Raw genomic sequence first — 21150 nt, forward strand, 5'->3', positions numbered from 1 at the left:
AGTTTCCGTAGCGGGTGATGCGTCCTGGGATGCCACGCTTACTGTGGTAGTCGGTGGGGTGAGCTCAGGGAGATGACGTCCACTGCGCAAATCCAGGTTTCTGGCGCGAAAGTACGAGGAGCTGTGGCAAGGGGAATCGAAAGTACCTCCACCAAGATGTTACGGGAGTAGTTCAGCTTGAGGGTTCAGAGAGCGGAGACGGGAAACAAGGCTTTCACAGAATAGGTCTTTCCTGCAGGCACCAGCGGACGCTGTTGAACGTCGTCTTCTCTCCAACTCACGAGAGTCTTCTTTTTCTTTCCTTATGCGTATGCACCGCCTAATGTGACAATATTATGAGCGTCGCCTAAAATCCTAAAATCGGCCTTTAAGGGTATGCAGCGATAGCGCAGACAACTGCCCGACATAAAGCCCCACTTCAACTAAGGCGTATGAACGTCCCCGCATAGCCTATAGGTGTAGCGTAGTTGACTTGGCATCCAAGACAATTGGTAGGTTGATCCTTATTCCACATTCCCTTTTCGAATCAACATGAACTGGCAACGCCTGCCAAAGTTTTGATATATTGTGCTTTTGTTAAGCCACACAAGTCATCAAAGAATCAATGCCCGATCATGCCAGCTGCCATTTGCCAGCGCCCTGCCTGTGATATCTCGCTAACAACGCGTACGCCAACACCGACACCAAAACCGGTGCAGACCCCGGATTTTCTGTGCAGCGGGATATTTTAACATTTATCGCGTTAAAATATCCAGGCTCGACTTACATTCGCCATAATGTGTGTGATAAATTATTCACGTGAAAACTTTCGAAATGTGATGAACCACTCTAGTAGCTGCAGAACACATTGTGTAAACGCCTGTTTGTACAAACATTTGTGGATGATCTATGTGATTTATGTTGTATATACGCAGACGCGATACATTTGTGCATTATCTTACATCATTATGTTAACACGTATGTATCATTCATTGTGAAGTAGCAATTTTTTAGGTGACTTAGATCGCATGGAATATCCTACAGCCATTGTCATATTTCAGGTGAACGTTTCGATTTCGATAGGATCATTATAGCCTTGTAGATAGTGGACACTGCCATCTCCCAGGCACGGTCATAATTTTTTCGAAACAGCGAGGCTTCCAACAGGTGGTTCAAGGGTCCATTGTGTTTGATTCCTATCTCATTTTTTTTATTAAAACCCAAAGCCTTTCGCAAAACCGAATTTTGTTTTTCTATACGAAAAAAAATTCATCCTCGATTTCATTTTTTGTGTATACAGGTTGGTGCAAAATCAAGTCCAAGTACCCTTTCCCATTCATGAAATTTTCAACTAAAGAGATCATCTCAAATTTATAGGTGAACACTGTCCTGCTCGCCTATTTTGATATTATTTATTTTCAATACTGCAGGCCTCCTTACGTGGCCCAAACAAGTGGGCATACAGAACATTTACATCGAACACACGGCACAAGGAAAATTTACATTGCGGCAATAACTCGCGTGTAAATAAACCCGATAATACACGTATTACAGGTGCCTATAACTAAGGAGAAAAAGACAACGTGCATACGCCTCTTGATGTTATCAATAAGAAATAATCAGTGTTAGCAGTGAACAACATTCAGGTACCTAGTAGGTGCCAAGGCGCGCAAAGCTTGACCAGCTGAGCATATGGCGATAATTATCAGTACTAAAGAATTGATACTCTAACCTATGCGGACAAACTAAGACTACGCAAGGGCTCATGAACTGCTTAATACAACAAGGGAAAAGGGAAGCGTACCTTGGGCATCTCTCAAGGCGTTACTCTGCAGAAATAGTGGCTTCAATTTTTGTAGCGAATGTTGTTTAAGTCTGCGCATGGGTGATGGAAGAATCTAGTTTGTTCGATTCTCAGAGGGTGGCAGGAAAAAAATTAATGCGTAAATGCATCTGTATGACAGGAATATTCAGTCAATATGAGAGAATATTTGTGACGTGTCTGTGTAGACTGTGATGGGTAAATGTATTTTGACATATTGATGTTATGATTGTTATGCAATAGTTGAAACAAAAATTTCAAACTCGCGTGCTTTGCTCTTGTTGAAAGTGTCGCAAGACCTGAGATGGCTGCAAGGTAAGTTGCGGAACTGCAAGGTAAGTGGGGGAATTATTGGCTGTATCGAACAGACAGATTACCCCTTTGAAAACCCTGCGTAAGTAAAAATTTACGAAAGTCGACCGATACATATCAAACTCCACTATAAACGTTTAGTTTATTTATTTCTGCCGTTGATGAGTAATAATTGTTTAATTATTTGGCTACTGAAAGCGGGCGAAATTTTGGACCTTATTTGAGTCTTGAAATTGAACTTTATTTTTTGGGAAGCGTCATTAGCGCTGACGAAACATACCTATTTGAGTACTGCCCTAACACAATGCGCAAAAGTTCCGAATGGCTCACCTCAATGTCCCTTTGCGTCAAGAAAGCAAAAGCAAAAATGAGCCAAAGTGAAAACAATGCAAACTGTCTTTTTTGACGCCAAGGGTGCTGTTCAGCATTCTTACCCCAAGGAAAGGCAATTAACTTTGTTTTCTAGATGGATTTGCTCGACAGATTGTGAAAAAGTGTCTCCCGAGCACGAAAGGAGATCACCGATACCTGGAAGTTGTACCACGGCAACGCTCGCAGCCACACATATCTGCGCATACGTGGACCAAGCACAATTCGCGACATAACCCATAAGCCTGACCTGACTCCGCCTAATTCTTGCTCCCGAGAAAAAAGAGCGCCCTGAAAGGAGTCCGTTTTAGCAACTCGAAGAGATCCAAACCACGGTGATAAGTGTTTTAAGCGAGGTTCCCGTCGACGCCTTCAAGGATGCGTACAGTTCACGACGTAGTCGCTGACAAAAATGTGTAAGTGCCAAAGAAGACTACTTCAAATCATTTTAAACGTTTGTAGCGATATCCTGAGTACTTTTTTTCTATCGATAAAATTACATTGCTTAGCGGACGCGCCCTGTACTGTATTAGATCACTTCCCTCTATAAAGCCTGGGCTACATATACGCGAAACCTCACGCGAACGCGACGGCGGCACGCATCGCGCGAAGCCTTCGTGCGAACAGAAATGCATGTGTCGCTTGGCTTGTCGCTCGGACCTGCCGAAATAGAACAATTCGCTTGTTCACCCGAAGTGCATGCGTGATCAGCCAATAGCATGAACGCGAAGCGTACGTCACTACGTCCGATCACAACCAAAAACTCAAAATGTCTGTAAGGTTTGTTTGGTGTTAATTTCTATAACGCGGCGACGGCATTTCCGTCGAGGTTGTGGTCCATTCCTGTTGTCGGTCGCTGGGCGTACGCAGAACGGTCTCTTCTAAAAGGTAGATTACAAAAACTCTCCATTCAGGTGTTTTCCCTGAACGCGAGAGTTACTGCGGCATTCGAGATATCAAATTATTATCTTATTATTAAGAATGTAGTGTAATAGAAGTGACATTCTACGGAGGCACAAAGTGAGAGGCCCCAGTCGTCAGCTACTTCTCAAAGCAGGACAGGGCGATCAATTTCTTTCGTCTCCATTATTTTAACATCGCAAAGGACAAGAACAAAGAACCTGACGGGAGGAGACAGGACCCTGAATAGTTGTCGTTAAGCCCTTAGGGTCCCTCATGTTCTTCGTCCTCATCTTTGCGCTGTTAAAATAATGAAATAGTTGACCAAGCCTCCTTCGGTCTTCCTCTATCACTTACGTTTCGTAAGGGCCCATCTAACCTGTGCCGTCTTTGTGCCTAATGTCGAGAGGTGAGACCAGCACGTCTGATGCGATGTTGGAACATCTATATCAGCAAGACGCTGCCGCTGCATGCGTTGATGGCCATGTCGACGTAACGACGATGAATTTCAGCACTGTCCTGTAGTGGACTACGACGTGGAGTGCATTTTGACACCACTTCGTATTTTCAAGAACTGAACGCAACTGCGCTGGTCACATGGGTCCTCAACTCTGGTTTTTAGGACAAAATTAATAGCATTCCTTGTTATTGAGTCTTAAGTTTCGTTTATTCTATGCAGCAGGTTATAGTCTGTAAAACACGAATACAAAAGGAAGCTCAAAATTCAATGTCTGCGGACAGGGTCTCCTGCAAAGACTATTATAAATAAATATGTAGTGAGCTTTTCCAAATTTTACACAGTAATTAGCATCAATGAGTTGTGGTGAGCGAAACGTGCTAGCATTCATAGTTAACGAATACTCAATCATGAATAACAAAGGATGTATCCACGGCTAATTGTTAAAGAAGAAAATGTGTGCGTATAATTGCCTTTGGCCGCTGTGTTGAGGAGCTCAGTGCCGTTTCCATCTTTACGCCCCAATTGTTGTTGGTTGGTAGAATGGTTGTTGGGAAATGCGTGGTCATTGTGGAGTAGGTTTTTTAGTGTGCTCCTTACTGGACATCAGATCTTCGCACCGGTTTCGATATGGAACTGGAGAGGGTATTATTTCTGCACTCCATACTCTGCTGCTGGATGGGTTGAATGAGTCTAGAAACTCAGTTGTTTAGATGTCGAGGATCAATTGCTTCCTCCCATTGTGCAGGTGATGAAGCCAATCCCAAGGGCGATTGGCGAAGTGCAATAAAAATTGGCGGCGAGGGCTAGATGAGATTCAGGAAGCTCCCACCAGCGCCATTTCGGGCAGAGAAGAAATGATGAAATTAGCCCCAGGCGCAAGACTCGGTGTCTATTTTAGGTGAGCGAACTTAAGCGTTTAAGGTTGCGCTTCAACGAAATCTTTTCGAATTAAATACCTTCAATAGTTGGCTACTGAGTGGGACGCGGTTAAGGCGGTGTAAATACTCGCTACATATTTTCGACAACTATGCAGCCAAAATCACGCCTCCGTGCCAGCTAGCTTGTGCTGTCGTTCGTGCTCATGCAGCTCATCCATGCACAAAGCTATCGCCGTTTTCATGGGAAGCCTATCCAACTCGGGCCACTCGACATTGCTATTCAATGTGTCTTTATCCAATATCGGAGGCGCATTAAACCCGCCCGCGTGAGGCTCATCATAGCTTCACCTTATTCGCTTACGTTTACCGAACAGCTGGAGTGAGAGACGTGTCCTGGAGTCGAATGGAGATAACTTGGTAACGCTGGAAATGGGACATTGACAGCAGAATGAAGTTAGGCAATCAAAGGTGCACTGAAAGAAGATTTAGTGGAGAAGTCAGCCATCTGTATCCAGAAGGCATCGCAATGCCTTGCAATTTTCAGAAAACGAACTTTTCTAACATGGCGGGTACCGTAAAACCAAAAAGAAAATTAACGCGTGAAGTTTCGAAGAATGCCGCAAAATATAGTATAACATGAATAAAAATGACCGGCGTTACAGTATGAAGAATCTTATAAAATCCCAAACCGTGTTCAGAAAAGCAAGCAACTAAACATATCAGCATGCAATTGGGAATATGAATAAAAAAATTTGAATAAAGAACCTGAAGAGATGCCGGTCACCGCCGCCTTAATGCTTCAAAAGGCGACTGTATAGACAGAAGAGGAAATGTAGACAAACACGTAGAGAGACACAAAACAGAGGCGTACACTATACAACTATATAATACAAAACGGAACCCGAACGTCCTCTTTCACTCCCAGCCACAACTTCCCCTTCTACTCCCAAGTAGATCACACTCGCACACCTGTACTTGGGAGTAGAAAAAGAAGTTGTGGAATTGTGTCAAAAAGGAAGTTTGGGTTCCTTTTTGCATTACAGATAGTAATGTGTGCCTGTGTTGTGTTTCTCTCTACATGTTTGTCTAGGCTGCGCCGGAGTTCTAGGTATTATGCACCAACTCGCCCCGCAAGCTGTTATTCACAGGAGAGGCAGGACGGAGAAATTTGTGCTTTGAGAGTGAAGGTTTTAACTATCGCATTTTATAGAATATTACTGTTAAAACAGGATTCGACCTCAGGATTGCTCAACCAACCTGTTATTAAGAACTGAAAATGATGCCAAATTTGTATGAGGCTCCTGCGCAAATAAAACAACCAGAAAGCGGAAACCTTCGGTTATTATAAAAAAAAAAAAGAAAAAAGAGCTGGCTGCCAAACGAAACGCGGGGTAGCTACACCACACTTACGCTCAGAACACAAAGATTTTGGCCTACAGCACTTGGATTAGATATGGGTCTAAGGTTAATGACAGATTTAGATTTTGATTTTGGAAGTCAGGTGCGAAGAATTTGGGAGCGCCTTTCCAATAAAATAACACTTTGAAGTTTGGGCAAGTAGAAAATAGGGCAGAGCTGATTTGAAATATGCGCTTCTCGCAGGTTTTAATATGGGTCTTACAGCGAACAGTTTCGAAAATTGCTAAAAACAGGGAGTCTAAATATAAACAAATCCTTTCCCGGAACCCCAATCCCTCCGTCGTCGATGCCCGCTACTTTTAAATAAGTATTCTTGCTATGATTTAAAGTGTGGTGGCTAGCACCAATGGAATGTTTGAAACCAAGGCAACGACCATATCAATCTTTAAAAAAATAAAAATGTCTGTATTTAAAAGCTCCCGAAATGCGGAATGAAAATACATCGGGAGCGTTTCTCCGCACAAAGCTGACACTGTAAGCATGAGGGGCATAGATGGCTTGTTGCAAACGCAAGGTCCGCTGTTGAGTGTTACATTGCTTAATGTGCCTATATATAGGGCTGCTGATGCTTTTCTGCCATGTCACAGCGATCGCCGTCGGCTTGCCTCTTAGGGTAATTATTGCAAGGCGCACTGAGGAGTCCTTGCCTTAGCAGCGAGCTTCTTGCGGCCTGACATGCTCAGCTTTTTCGCTAAAGCGCCGGATTTATTCCTGATGCATAAGACAAATTTTTCATTGCTTCAAAAACTGATGCCTCGTGCTCTTGTCCGCAGCTCCGAATTCTCCTTCAGCACTAACCCCCTTACCGCCTTGGCAGATATTCTGAACCATGACGTTTAGTTGATCGACTGTATGAAGTAATTGACTTACTCTCCGGGCTGACAATTTTGTCCTGAACGAACATATTTTCTTGCTCTGAACTTCCTGTTTTAAAGAATTTTGAAAATCTTCGTCGCAACTTCTGGGGTAGGAAGTGGAAGACGTTTCTTCGCATGTCAAAGTTTTCTTTTTTTTTATATGCGCTTGCCTGCCCAGAGTATATGTTCCCGTTTTACGACGTTGTACATGATGTGACACCGCCAGTTAAAGCTGACCAATTGTTTTACAGACTAAGGATGGAGGTTAACGGTTTGCAATCTACTAGTAGAATTAGCCTTGCCATTTCTGACAGTAATTGCTCCAACGTAGAATCACTATGTCAGAGCATTTAACCCTCACGATGCTAATGCTTGTGAAGATACATAATTAAGTCGCATAATACGACGAGGCATCTCATGACATGCATCACACAATCATTCACAACAGTCAACTTACGGTGTAACTGATTCCTGTAAGAACTATAGAAGATGGGAAACCTTCTGGCTGCAAGAATAGTTTCGTTTCTCCGCGGTTAAACAATGTCCTGGAGTGTCCCGTGCAAAGCATCCCCAGGTGGTATAAAATTCAGGAGTCCTCCACAACGGCGTCTCCATAGCCTGAGCCGCTTTTTGACATTAAACCCCCAAAACAACGGCAAACCATCTGGACAGGTAAGGACGTGACCAAAACGTATATGCAGCGTTCTATTCTGGACAGCACAAATGGTACTGTACTACACATTCCCGTTCGCTACAGTAAGGAAGATTACGAAGACGATGTCAGGCCCGTCCAATGCATTCAACCCTGAATGTGAGCAGAGCCCCCCAGCTAGGTAGCACAAAGTGGACTATGAAGGTGGGGCCCCGGTGGGTCCGATGTAGGCAATGCAGGAGAGTCCCGGTGGGCTCAATGTAGGTGCTGCAAGAGGGGCCTACGTAGGCCTGAAGGGGGCTGTCGACAAAGTTCCGATGTGCCCCACTAGGGACCGATGCAGACAGCCCTTACGGGGCTGCCCACAATTTTCCCACATTGCCAAAAGGGCACATCCCGCCAACTACCCCCGATTGTCCTGATTTGTACGGTTTCGGGCAGTCGCTCTGGATGAACATCTATTTTTTATTTTGGTTAGCCCCTCAGATAATGACATAGGACCGATGCGGGTTCCATAACGCAAGCCGCACTTCGGTTTGCCCACATTATTCTCATATGGGTCCGACGCAGGTAATTGATGGGAAGCCTTAGTCCAAGTTCTCCCAATGAATATTTATGCACATAATTATTTTATACATGTCTGCCCTTTCTAAATATCTATAATATTAATTTTTACAATAATTCATAACATTATTCGAGCCTAAATGACTTCATGTACATAAAGAGAATTTATTGGGTACATACATACATACAAAACCACGCATTACTCACAAAACAAAGCACTACACAAAACACTATAGGTTACATATGCATAATAAACTAAATATAACATGATTCCCCTGAGAGGGAAAAACAGTATAAACGAGGAGGGTTCTAATAAAGGACGACAGGCATCTCAAGTCTGCTACCTCGTACAACATAAAAGCGCGTGTGCCAGCGCCGCAGACAACGCGTCTCGCCGTCAGTTTCTAACTGTCCAGCCAGATACTTCGAGACAACGAGGCGCAGCCTCTGCAAGGCTGGGTACATTGCTCGGGTGGGGGTTTGGCGCGCCTCAGCGAGGCATCTGCGACGCCACCACACAAACAGAACCACACTGAACACAAGGTGGTCAAAAGGGGTGTGCCGGCGCCTGACGCCGAGGTTCATGCGGACGTTAAACATCCTATATGCGAGCCGCCACGTTGTTCTCGCAACTACACATTCGTACAAAACATGCGTGAGGCTCTCGGGAGCACCGCAGTTGGCACACTGGTCATTGGGTACAACACCCCATCCGGCAAGGCGCTGTCTCGTGGAGAGAACGCCCCAGCGCCTAAGCCAGTCAAAACCTCGCACTTCATTTGGCAGCCGACAAGCTGCCCACGCTCGCCATTTGCGTACATCGGTCTCTCGTTGCTCATCAGCTGAAAGCCTGCGAACGGCTAATAATTCGCTGATGCGTATGGCTGGCAGGTCGCCTACATTAACATCTGACAGGTCTGCATCTAGAGTCGACTTTATCTCGGCAACCTCGCGGTAAAAAGGCAGAGGTCTGTCTGCTTGTCGACCGAGTGGGTGTAAGCACACGACGCGCCGTGCTCATCCAGTACAGGATGAGCGAGCGACCAGGGTAAGACTCGTCAGCTAATAGCCTCTCTACCAGCTTTAACGCGAGCACTCGAGCCACTGTCGGGATGCACGGAAGGCCAAGGCCTCCCCTGCTCCTCGGAAGGTGTAGGATGTGACGGGCGACTAGCGCTGTCCTGCCATCCCAAACAAAAGTCCCTATAAGGGACGCGAGTCTGTTCACCACCAGGCGCGGGATTGACGCGATACGCGCCACATAAAAGGTGAAAGCGCACGCTCGTGTCTTAACGACACTAACTTTAGCATCGAGCGCGAGGTTGAAACGCGCTGCGTCAGAAAGGGCGTGCCTGGCTCGCGAGAGAACTACGTCCCATGTCCGGGGGGAGACTCCGCTTGGCTCAAACAGCACGCCAAGTACACGCACTGCGTCCACAAACGGTACGGCGGCGGCTAACGGGCCCCTGAACTGACCGAAGCGGAGAGCGTTACTTTTCTTCGGGTTGAGCTGCGCTCCTGATACAGCTGCGTATTCTGAAAAGATGTTCAAAAAAGCAATGAAGCTGTCATTGTCACGCACGAAGAGTGAAATGTCCGCGTATGCAGATACAACGACCGTCTCCTGTCCTACTGATGGAAAACCTCGAATACACCGGTCCGCGGCGACCCTACGCAGCAGCAGGTCGAGCGAAAGTATGAAGAGTACCGGTGAGTGCGGGCACCCCTGACGCACTTCCCGCGTAATCGGAAAGTTGCCGGCAATTTGGCCATTCAGTACTAGTTCACTGCTAAGATCTGTGTAAAGGCCGCGTAGGAGCTGGACAAATTCGTCAGGAAAACCAAATTAGCGGAGCACAGCGAACAAATAACCAGGTTTTACGCAGTGGAAGGTCCAAGGAAACAAAAACTCCAGTGATCCGTTTGGCACAGGCGTATTCGAAGACGTCTCTCGTCAGTGTCAGCGAAGCGAACACCGATCGTCCAGGTACCGAACAGGACCGGTATGGGCTAACCAAGTCCTGAAGGTAGATTCGCACCCTACGGCCTAGCAATGTGGCTACGAGTTTATAGTCGGTGTTAAGGAGGGTAATCGGTCGCCACGATGAGACTCGACGGCGTCATGCCTTCCTTCGGTATTAGAACGATACGGCCGACACTGAACGATGGTGGCTTGGTGCCGCTCTCGAGGAAACAATTTACGAGCTTAAGTAAAGAAGGACCGAGGATGTCAAAGAAAGTAGAACAAAAACCGGTTACAAGTCCGTCAAGACCGGGAACGGTCGACTGGTTCATGGCGCCTAAGGCACAACGCACGTCTTCCAAAGTTGCCGGCTCTTTAAGTGCCGAACATGCGTCTTCTGGAAGTTGAGGGAGAGGCCCACAGAAGGAGCCGACAGCTTCTTGAAAATGCTCCTCCTGGTCGAGGCCTTGCGACGAAAAGAGGGCCGCGAAATGCTCGGTAAACGAGTTGCGGATGTCCACGGGTTCCGAAGACATCGTACCATCCGCAAACGTGACGCTCTCCACGTGCGCTCGCCTGTTACTGCGCTCGCCAACGGCTCGAGCGTGTCCGAGGTCCGCGGCATCCTCAAGCGGCATGTTTAATGGTCCCGCTGAGTGATGCGTGAGAACTGTATTCGAGATGTGGTGATAACGCTCGCGCAGCGTCTCTAGATATTTGCGCATCACGAACATAAGCGTTTCGCCGCCCCGTATGCTGCGCGTATGGCGCAGAACGTCATTCAGCATGGTCGTAATGCGTACACACCGCGCCTTCCCCGCATACACAAAAACATCGCGCCAGCGTGTTTTCAGCGCGTCCCAGGTAACAGGTGCTATGTCACTAACTGCTGCCACAGACAAGCACAACTCTCGGCGTATATCAGTGAAGCACTGGTCATCGCGTAGTACCGCTGCATCCATTCGCCACATCAGGGGGCTGTTCGCACGGCACGGGGCTACTCGCAGAGTAACCGTGACCGGGAAGTGATCACTTAGTTTAAGGCCTGGTGGGAAAGGCAATACCTCGCCCTGTAGCAAGTCAAGTTCCATGGCGGAGGGGATGTAAACTCGATCTATTCGGCTCATGCTCTGGCCCCAGACTCGTGTTGCCTCGAAATGGTCTCTGTGAAGAGTGACCTACGCGTCCTCTAAGCGTAATGATCGCACTAGTTTTCCAAGTTCTTTCGTGCGGTAATTTGAGGCGCCCTAACCAGGCCCCCTGATGTCGCGCATTGTGTCTACGACACAACTGAAACCCCCGAGCAGAAAGTGGGACACGTCGTCGAGAAAATATGTCATGATGTATCGAAAGAACTCGTTTGTCAGACTACGCGCGACTGGCGCGTACACGTTGACAAAACGAGTCTTGAGGCCATCCAGAAAGCTGCCAACGACAATCACGCGCCCATCTATGCCATATGTACAATGAGCACATGCCCTGTATGCTGGTGAAAGATCCCGCCTATGCCACAACACCGTGAGTCCGTTAACGAAAAAAAGGCCTCAACATTAAAACGAGAACGAAAGGAAAGAACATCGACGGGGGTGCGGAAGTTGCACTCCTGCAAAAACAAAACATCTACTCGATGCGAACGTGCAAGACGAAGCACCTCCCTTTGCTTGTCAGGGTGACGAAAGCCTTGCACGTTAAAGGAAGCAAAACGAAAAAGAGCCATCATGTACACCTTGTTCAGGCTATGGAGATGTGTGTTCCGAACAGTAATATTGTTGTTGTTGTTGTTGTGGCTGTAGGAACAAAGAAAAGAAAGTGCACGGGCCTGCTACTGGCTCTGTAGCTGAGCCACCTCCGCTGCCTCGTGCAGATAGAAGAGAATATAGATAAGAAAGAAAAGGAAGAGGGAAAGAAAGACGCGCGCCGCAACAACAGCCGTCGTCCACCACCAGCGGTGGCGTGTGCAATGACGGCCTAGAACAGATAAAAATTCGGTGCCAGGCTAGCCCCCGCCGCAAGCGGCGGTGACCCACCTGTACCAGCCCCATCAGGGGAGAGCACCAGTTAGCAGTCAGTATGATTTAGTATTTTTAGCGCAATGTGCATGAGCGCGAGAACTAAAGCCATGTAATATTTCTAACAGACTAAACATGACAATAACTGTTATACAAATCATCCATAATAGTAATTTAGGGCAACATCTAACACAAATAAAGGTTGGAAAGAATGATCGCACAATTGCACTCACATCGTCTAGCCCCATTACGGCCCATGTGGAATATAAAGCAGTTTTGTGTGGGCAGCTCCAATTGGGCTGGGTGTTGTTTTTGAACCTAGAGCCCACCTACTGTTGCACGTGCCTTCAAATTCCCCACAAGGGACCGATTTTGGCACCATGCGGGCACGCCCGCCTTCCAGCCCCATTACAGCCTATGTGAGACATACAGCGGTTTAGCTACCTCATTTGGGCTCCACGAGGGCTTGCCCAAATTGAGCTTATTCATATTTCACCTGCCCTCAAGTAACCTACGAGGGGTCGATTGGGGCAGCATGTGGGCATGTCCGTTTTTTTTTTCCCCACTACGGCCGATGTAGCTCCCACGAAGTTTTAAGGGGGGCGGCCTCATTTTGGATTTATGAGGGCTTTCCGATAAACATTCCACATTTAGGTTGGATTGCCCTCAAATATCCGACAAGCGACTTTTGTGGTCTGGATGCAGGAATGTGCTCTGCATTAGCCCGAGCAATGCCGCTATGGGACCCATGCAGAAGGAACAGGGGCAAGCCCCTTTGGGCTTGCCCACTTTTGCCCCATCGGGGACCGATGCAGGTTTTATGATGGTTGACCCAGCCTCACTTGCCTATATCGGACCTACTAGGGCCCCACATGCTGTGCTACCTGGGAGCTACACACTCATTTCCGTTAGTAAACTTTCGAAACGTGCGCTCGCATCGTTCGCAGCGTTGTGCACTGTCCAAAATAATAAGGCCATGTTTCGTTTTTCTATTCCTTGCATCCGTACATCTCGTTGGTTATACATGAACGCCATACACATATCTAAATTTCGCGAACATCTAAGACGCGTCCACAGAAAATAACCGTCGCCATGTTGTGGAAAATTCAAGGCAAACTTTCAGTTCGCAGAAAGGCAAACATTTCCGAGCAGTGCGCCACACGCCGAGTGCGTACGAGTGGATCATTGAACAAGGACGCGGTAACAAAAAACCCTTCATACGCCAGTTTATCGCACGGAAAAAAATTAAAGAACATTACGAATATGTGGATGCGTCTGCAATTGCTTCATGTCGCAAGCCGACAAGACTGCTGCTATTGAATACCAGTGATCTTTCTCATTGCCGCTGTCTGTGCATTGTCTGTCTGGCCCTCACGCGACGCTGGTTGTGGCTGTTTCCCCAGTCTACGTCCACCCAGACGTCGACGTAGGTGAAGAGTTTGCTATGACTGGTGCCTCCCTAGCAGACCACTTCGCAGGAAAGAAATCAGAAGCGGGAAACGTTTGGAGCCGACAAAATATATAAACAGCCGCGCATTGTCTCGACGTGTCACCAATCGAGCCGCCTGGCATCGACCCCTGACATTTCTCGCGGGTAGTAAGAGATTTGCTTTTTAGTGCGTCTGCTCACCACAGCTGAGTTTTTCTTATCGTCTACTTGCCTATCCAGACACGGAGGTTGAGCAGTTCGAGAGCTCGACTGCTAGAACCTAAGAAGCGCTTTCCATCCCGGTTGCAGGCGCCGCGTTTTCATAGACCCGAGATGGAAGTCACCGTTGTATTGTGCGATGTCAATGCACATTGAAGAACCCCAGGTGGTCGAAATTACCTCAGTCCTTCACTGCGGCGTCCCTGATATCCTGATGCTGTTTGGGAAGTTAGACTCAATAAACGTACGCGAAAGCTATGGACCCTTTTGCTGTCTATGTGTACCTCAAGCAAACTTAATCCATCGGCTAAATTTGGAGCATGTTATGAATAACTGAAATACGTATTTGGACTCATGCAATTTAATCCCGCTATTAGAAAGGAATTTTTGGTGTCTCTTCGAGTGGAAAATGCTGCCGTGAAATTTCGAAACTAAGCTCATCTCAAGTTATGGTTTACGAACGAGGTCTGCAAGTTGCATCAATTGCTCATCCACCTTTGCTGGGCCCTCACTGGTAACTAAATGAGCCGCGGAAAGGTATGGCCTCACTAGTGACAAAGGTGACGTACTCAGTCATTCGGTTCCAGCAAACGAACATTTATCTCCTCCTTCGGCAGTAAAAAAAAAAAAAAAAACATATTTGCTACTCCCAGTTTATTTATTTACTTCTACAGTTCAAAACAACTGTCTGTCGGCGGCCTACCGTTAGAAGCATGCTACCCTCGAAAATTATGGAGGTCACTTAAGCTCCGCCATTAAGAGTACGGTGCGATACCCTATCAGCCTAGATATAAGGCCCCACTCTAACCAAGCCATATAGGCGTGCCTGCGTGGCCTTGGGATAATCTTAATGCAACGGTCCTAGCAGGCTGATTCTGATATCACTATCCCAAAAGGTGAGGCCCGAGTTGGTAGCTGCTTTCAAACGTAATATCAGTCAAGCCTAAGTCCAGTTAATACTCGGCCATGTCAGCTGCCAGCTGCCGCCTGCCAGCGGCATGCTCGTGATATTTTGTTCACAACATCGATGCCGGCTTCGGATTTTCGGTGAACGGGGCTTTTCACGCTATGGCGTTAACACAATAAAGACACCTATTGAACCTACAGCCCACGAATGCCTGCTCGTAACTATCTTTATTTTATTTTGCTTGAAAACACCTTACAATCCCATTAGGCATTGTGTAAGGGGGACGAAAAATCTATACAGTGCAATATATACATAAAATGTAAGGAAACAGACAAAAAATACAAAGGTAATTAATATATGAACAAACAAAATAGTACGAGGCGGAAATTATTATATCATTAAGAAAAAGAAATACGCGACACAGATTAAAGCACAATGGTACACACACAGATTAAGCACAATAAAAAGCAAGCGGCACACAGTCCCCCGAATGGCGCTTAAAAAAAATGGTAAGGAAAAAAAAAAACGGAAAGAGTACATAGGCAAACACAAGTAAATAAAACCCATCAAGACATTTAACAGCTGCAACAAATTTAATAAAAAAATGTATATATAAGACAAATAAGGCAAAATAAAGGCTCAGTGATATAATGTGATGAGTTGGCGATGGAACGCTTCTAGATTAGGAAGAGAAGCGATAATGTCTGGCAGGTTATTCCATAATCTGACGGCTCGTGGAAGTGCTGATGAGTTGAAGGCTAATGTGTCACCATATATTCTTGTAAAACTGAGGTGATTGTGCAATCTTTTGGACGTGCGGGATGGAACATCGAGGTGAAGCGGACAGGATCGATTGGGGTATACATACTTGTGAAATAGCGTTAGGAGTGCGATGTCGCGGCGTGTACCTAAGGATTGTACCTGTGTGTACCTGTGCATACATGTCTAGCTCGAAATCTTTGCCTCAATCTATCGAAAAGATGAAACAGCTGATGAGCTGCGCTCAAATATCGCATCAGGAAGTAACGTGATTGTTGACAATTAATTTGCTACTCGCTTGCTGTATCTCAACAATTGACTGATTTTCTGTGTTACCGACATGCCTACTAAGTCAACTTCCTGCTGCCCGCTTATTCTAATCAGCAACGAGCTGGATCATGTGATTCGCTCCTGGACTGCGTCGCGACGTCCAAGACAGGACGGTGCCGGCTGAGTCTTTGCTCCCGCTCTCCTGACTCCGGTTTCATGACTGCAAAGGTCCCGTGATATTAAGCACGTGTTAGATTAATAGCAGTTTTTACACCTGCTCGCTACTGCATATATTAAGCGAAAAATTGTTCGCAGTTTCGGCAGAGCCGGAGGCACACGGAAGAATCAACCAACGCTATCATTCCCGCGGCAAAAGGCAGTGCTTGCTGGTTATGCAAACTGGCTACACAAGCCTTCACGTCTGCATTTGCAAATGTCGAGGTCTCCATGAGCCGAGCGTTTCCAACTGCCGCCGCTTTATAGAGTTGCAAGTTTGAACCGCTCATGATGCATTGTAAAATACCGAGCAACAGCACATGTTCGAATAAACCATGCTCACCGCATTTTCTTCAAATTTAATTTTTTTTTAAACCAAGAAAATTCATTTTCGTTGTGCTCCATGTCTCGTAACTCTTCTAAAGCACCGCAAAGACACATTAAGTGTCAGTTAAGGCTGCACCAGATTCCTCCAACACGCGGGCGTTTATTGCAGTAGTGCCTTCAGACGACAGGGGTAAGTGTTATTGAAGCGCGATTAGAGGACTAAAGAAAACTCTCAAAGACTTTGTGACGGATGTCCTGAACTTTATGTTCAGACCCTAAGGGCAGTACCGGATCGTGTAATAAATGTTTGCCGTGTCGATCGCAGCGCCGCAACACACAGCCAGTCTAGAGAAGCGAGCAGTTTTCAGCTCATGTGTAGAGATTTCCAGGTTACATGCCTCAGATTACAACCATGAGCTTGCCTGCCGCGTGACAGCCGTACGCGTGGCGTTTGTCAGTGAACTCGGCTACGTCGAGAGCAGCTAGGCGAAAACGCTGTCAACCTCACGCTCGCTATGGGTAACTTCACAGTGTGGTTGAGTGTTTGTAGCGACTCAAACCTGACGGGAGCACTTTTAAACATGAAATGCTGTTAGTTCCCGCTCTAGGCGACCTTGAGCTGACGTCGAACCAACACCGAAGCGAAAAAAACAGTTGTTCAACGCTGCTGAACCAAATGTGGAGTGAAAGCTTTGGCAACCGAGCGTTGCATCTAACACGACCAGCGTTCCATTGAACGCATCAAAGTTCACCTGCGTTCTGCCCTAGTAACGTTGATTCTGCCTAGGCAGAATCCACTTTTATGCCGTGCTAACCTGCGGCGGCATATCTCATTTACTTTGGGATTGCCCTGCTTTTTCTACTGGACGCCCCGAGATCGAACCCTACCGCCTGAACTACCGTTCGCTTCTAGAAACTGATGCTAACACACAGATGATATTTGCCAAGTATGGCTCGCTTAGTGGCCTGGTTAGAGCAAAGTGATTCGAGTGACGACCTCAAAAATGAAGATTATGTCTACTCCCCTTTATCCCCATCCATGGCCATGAGCCTTCCCATTCAATAAAGGACATTCAATCACTCGGTGCCGGCAGACACTTTCCTGCTCCACTCGGTCAGCTATCCGCGGCAGCACGTGCATGCGCAGTGCGGAAATTCCCCTTCTCTCCGCAGATGCACGCGCAAGCGCGCATTTGCTAGGATGCCGCTACCCAATGCCACCTAGAACTACTTTCAGGCCTGCTCACTGCCGCCGTGACGTCATGCGACCGAGCCGCGCGGAAGCTAGTTAGGCTGTGGAGCGCATATCATTGCTTCCCGTGAAAAGAAATGGTCGCGGTTAAGTGCCACATGTGTAATTTTAACGCGGTAGCGTTAAGGAGCTCGTGTCGCAGAAAAGCCGGTGTCGTCGGCGGCGTTGGCCGTGAGCGATAAATCCCGTCATGCACTTCATAAACGGCAAACACAGAAGAACACCTCCTCGCAATGTGCGGCGCTGCCCCGACACTTCGCGCGCCACTCACCCCTGACGTTTCGCCGTGCACCCTCACGGGTTGTAAAATCAAGCGTCTTTCCTTTCTTTAGATCACTATCTTCACTCACCCGCTTCTCCCCTTCGGGCCGCGCGGGTACCGGTGCGAGGATGCCCCAATACCCTTGCGTTTAATAAGTTTTCTCGCTCTCTCCCCTTCCAACATCCAGCGTGCGTCACTCGAACAGTGGTGTTTAGGCGACGCGGCTCCTCTTTCCGCTCACAGCGCGATTGCTAGGTGCAGCGTCTGATGCCGGACGCCTCAGACGTGATCGCTGCGCCGTAGCGCTTCTGCTGGGAAAGCGTCCCCTACGATGTGTGCCGAGCTGCTTCCGATGAATCATGCTTCTGCGTGGTGCTCCCAAGCGAGATAGAGGACGATCCCATCAAGGCGTCAGCCCCATGACCGCGTCCGCCTTCATGGCGCGTCGCTGCCTGGCTTTCTCCCTCCGAGATACCGAGTTCTTTGGTTCGTTCCGCTTTCTCAGGCGCACGTTTCGTTGCCGCGCCGAACACTGTGTGACTCAACAGCATACCGAGCGAATGAGTGGGCGGTGCGAACGAGGTGCAATAACGCCATCGCGTTCCACTCTTGAAGGCGAAGCTTAAGCGTCCTCCAAATTTTTATTTTGCCTGTGCATTTTGACTGGCACTGATGTTAGGAATGCATAATGCTTTAACATCCGCGCTCATTTATCTGGAAGGAAATTTATTATTCCACTAAATATAGAGATTGTCCGCCGTGGAGCATGCGGCCGATTTATTAAAGTTCGGTGGCCCAACAAAGTAACGAAATAAAAAAGGTTAATGTAATGAGTCTTTATTAACGCACACGCTTGCCACACACACACACACACACACACACTGTGTCCAGAGAACAGATGAAAACATCTATTACTCATTTTGTAAACTTCTGCGATTTCCCTTGTTGAGTCGGCGTTTTTATAATCTTCATAACATCAGCCTTCATGGAAACGTAGTTCTTCAGAAGTATTTGGTGCTGCCACAAGTATGTCAGCACAGTGTCAGGATGGTGACCATTGTTACAGACAGCAAAATGACAGCCACAAGGAGCTCCCTCTGTTTAGGTGTTGCGTGACAACAATCAGCATTCGCTTTGTTGGTAAGCTGTTCTAAGAAAATGTGCGCGTGTACAACCGCATTAACGACAGCCGGTTGCGGAAACTTGAGAGCGCCTCTCAGGAGGTTTTCGATTAGGAGGTTCCTTTGAAGTTCTACTTCCCGGTCCTCAAACGTAATAATAATAGAAGCATTTGAAAAAATTGTCGGCACTCCGTCCTGAGTAAGCCGAGTAGCGCCCATGGGATCTTCTATTGTCCTGTCGCATCATGGATCGGTGTACGTAGTAGTCGTCCTTAAGTACTCAGCCTTGAAATGGAGCTCGCACACATGCAAACCATTCAAAAAACTAAACGGTATACATTACAGGCTTTGTTCTTCACAGCCACCTCATTTACTAAGCTATAAAAAGAGGCTATTTGAAATGTCAACATTACAAATGCGGCTGAAGTAAAGCCGTACATATTCAATAAAACAATGGAGGGGAACGTGTAAACATGAAAAGATACTCTATTTTATAGCGTTTTTTATTCTTCGACAGCCGGTTATTTTTTTTTTTTTTTGTAAGCCTAAGCTGGTGCTTTATCGACGAAGCGCGCTGACTAGCAAATAGATTCCAGAACAATCTACAGATTATTTCGAGCGTGTGCGGGAACTGATAATACGTTCTGGCGCTCCTGGAATAAATGACATCACTCAAGACTTGAGCGATCTTATAGCGATAGCGCGTCTCATCACAACAAAGCGCCGCAGTCAAAGCGAACGTTACAGAAGAGAAAAAAACACCCATGAAAATGTCAAGTTTTACTGACTGGCAAGTAACAAGCGCACAAGAGATCATTATTTTCGCTTCAGGAAAGAACATCCCTCAAGGCATGCGCGCGGCGTTATGAAGATAGCGTGTCTCATTACAACAAAGTGCCGCTGTCGAAGCGAATTTTTCAGAACAGATATAAACAGACGTTACAATGTGAATGCTTATGCTGGCTGGCAAATCAAGACATCATTACTGTAGAGCAAGAACTGGACACGTTGGAGGTGGTGTTTTTAGAGCTACTCAAAAGTAGCATAGGTACACATACCTTTGGATCACGGAGAGAAGGGATATCGACGTCATCTCGACCAACAGGACACTCCCAATTTGCTCCTCGGTCTTCCTTTGGGAACGAGAATACTCGAACTTTCGGCCCATTGTCGTAATTGCCACGACAGTTGGGCACGCAGCATCGCCCCATTACGACAGTTTGCAGGCGTATACTACGCGAACATTCAGCGAACGAAACGCTTCACATCACAACACACCAATTCACAAAGCAGAAAAACACGACTTCTCGAGTCGTAAACAACCAGCTGAAACAAGAACCACCAGCATGCCGCGATAGGCCTCGTCAGGCTTACCAAATCTTGCTCTTGTGAACGGCGTGGGCACGTCGGCGCGAGAGGAGGCGTCGGTCAAAACTGGGTAACGTCAAAGGCCACGACAGGAGGAGTGAGCAGGCCTGATAATAATCTAGAGGGCGCTGGGCTAACCTCTGTAGCCAGCTCAGCTAGTGTTAGCCCAGCCATCGGCTCAGCCAGCGGCGGAGGTGGTGAAGGATGGCTGCTCCTGGCTCCAAGGGGCTGGAATTGGTAGATCAACGCCGCTTGCGACGGGGGCTAGCCTGCCACCGAATGTTTATCTGTTGTAGGCCGTCATTGCACCCGCCACCGCTTATGTGACGGACGACGGCTGTTGCGGCGCGCGTCTTTCTCTCCCTCTTCTTTTTCTTTCTTCTCTACTTTATCTTCTGTCTGCACGAGGCAGCGGAGGTGGCTCAGCTACAGAGCCAGTAGCAAGCCCGTGCATTTTCTTTTCCTTCTTCCTACAGCCACAACATGCGGCGTACATGTGGCAAAATCCGGTCTTGGCGCATGCGCACTGCCGCTCTTTATCAGGCACCGCGAAATTTACAATGGCTTCACTTCTTGGTTCGTTGCGCAGTGAATCCCTTCGCGTATGAGCACCCCTTACCTCTCGCTGACCATTCTCATTCGGGTGTACAAGTCTTTCCGTCGTATGATATCGTTGCTACGTCGAACTCCGGGGCACAACGCCGTCGTAACGTTCGAACGAACCTTCTGTCCTAGCAGTCGTTCGTCTCTACAAGGGTTGAAATTAGAGGTGTGCACGGGCCGATATTTTGAGCCCGAGCCCGCTCCGGGCTCGATGCTGCAGATCCGCGGGCCCA

At 47.4% G+C, this 21150-nt stretch overlaps 1 long non-coding RNA gene across 1 annotated transcript in view; it reads right to left on the bottom strand.

The window, feature by feature from the left end:
- Positions 1-20370, bottom strand: part of LOC146199437 (uncharacterized) — an 88573-nt gene extending 68203 nt beyond the window's left edge. Inside the window, exon 1 of the long non-coding RNA XR_014704752.1 lies at positions 20321-20370. This is a non-coding gene — a long non-coding RNA (uncharacterized LOC146199437). The remainder of the gene's footprint in view (positions 1-20320) is intronic.
- Positions 20371-21150: the final 780 nt, after the last annotated feature.

The sequence above is a fragment of the Amblyomma maculatum genome, chromosome 2, assembly GCF_055883805.1.
Source record: "Amblyomma maculatum isolate TAMU_Amacu chromosome 2, ASM5588380v1, whole genome shotgun sequence".
Taxonomy (NCBI): Eukaryota; Metazoa; Arthropoda; class Arachnida; order Ixodida; family Ixodidae; genus Amblyomma; species Amblyomma maculatum.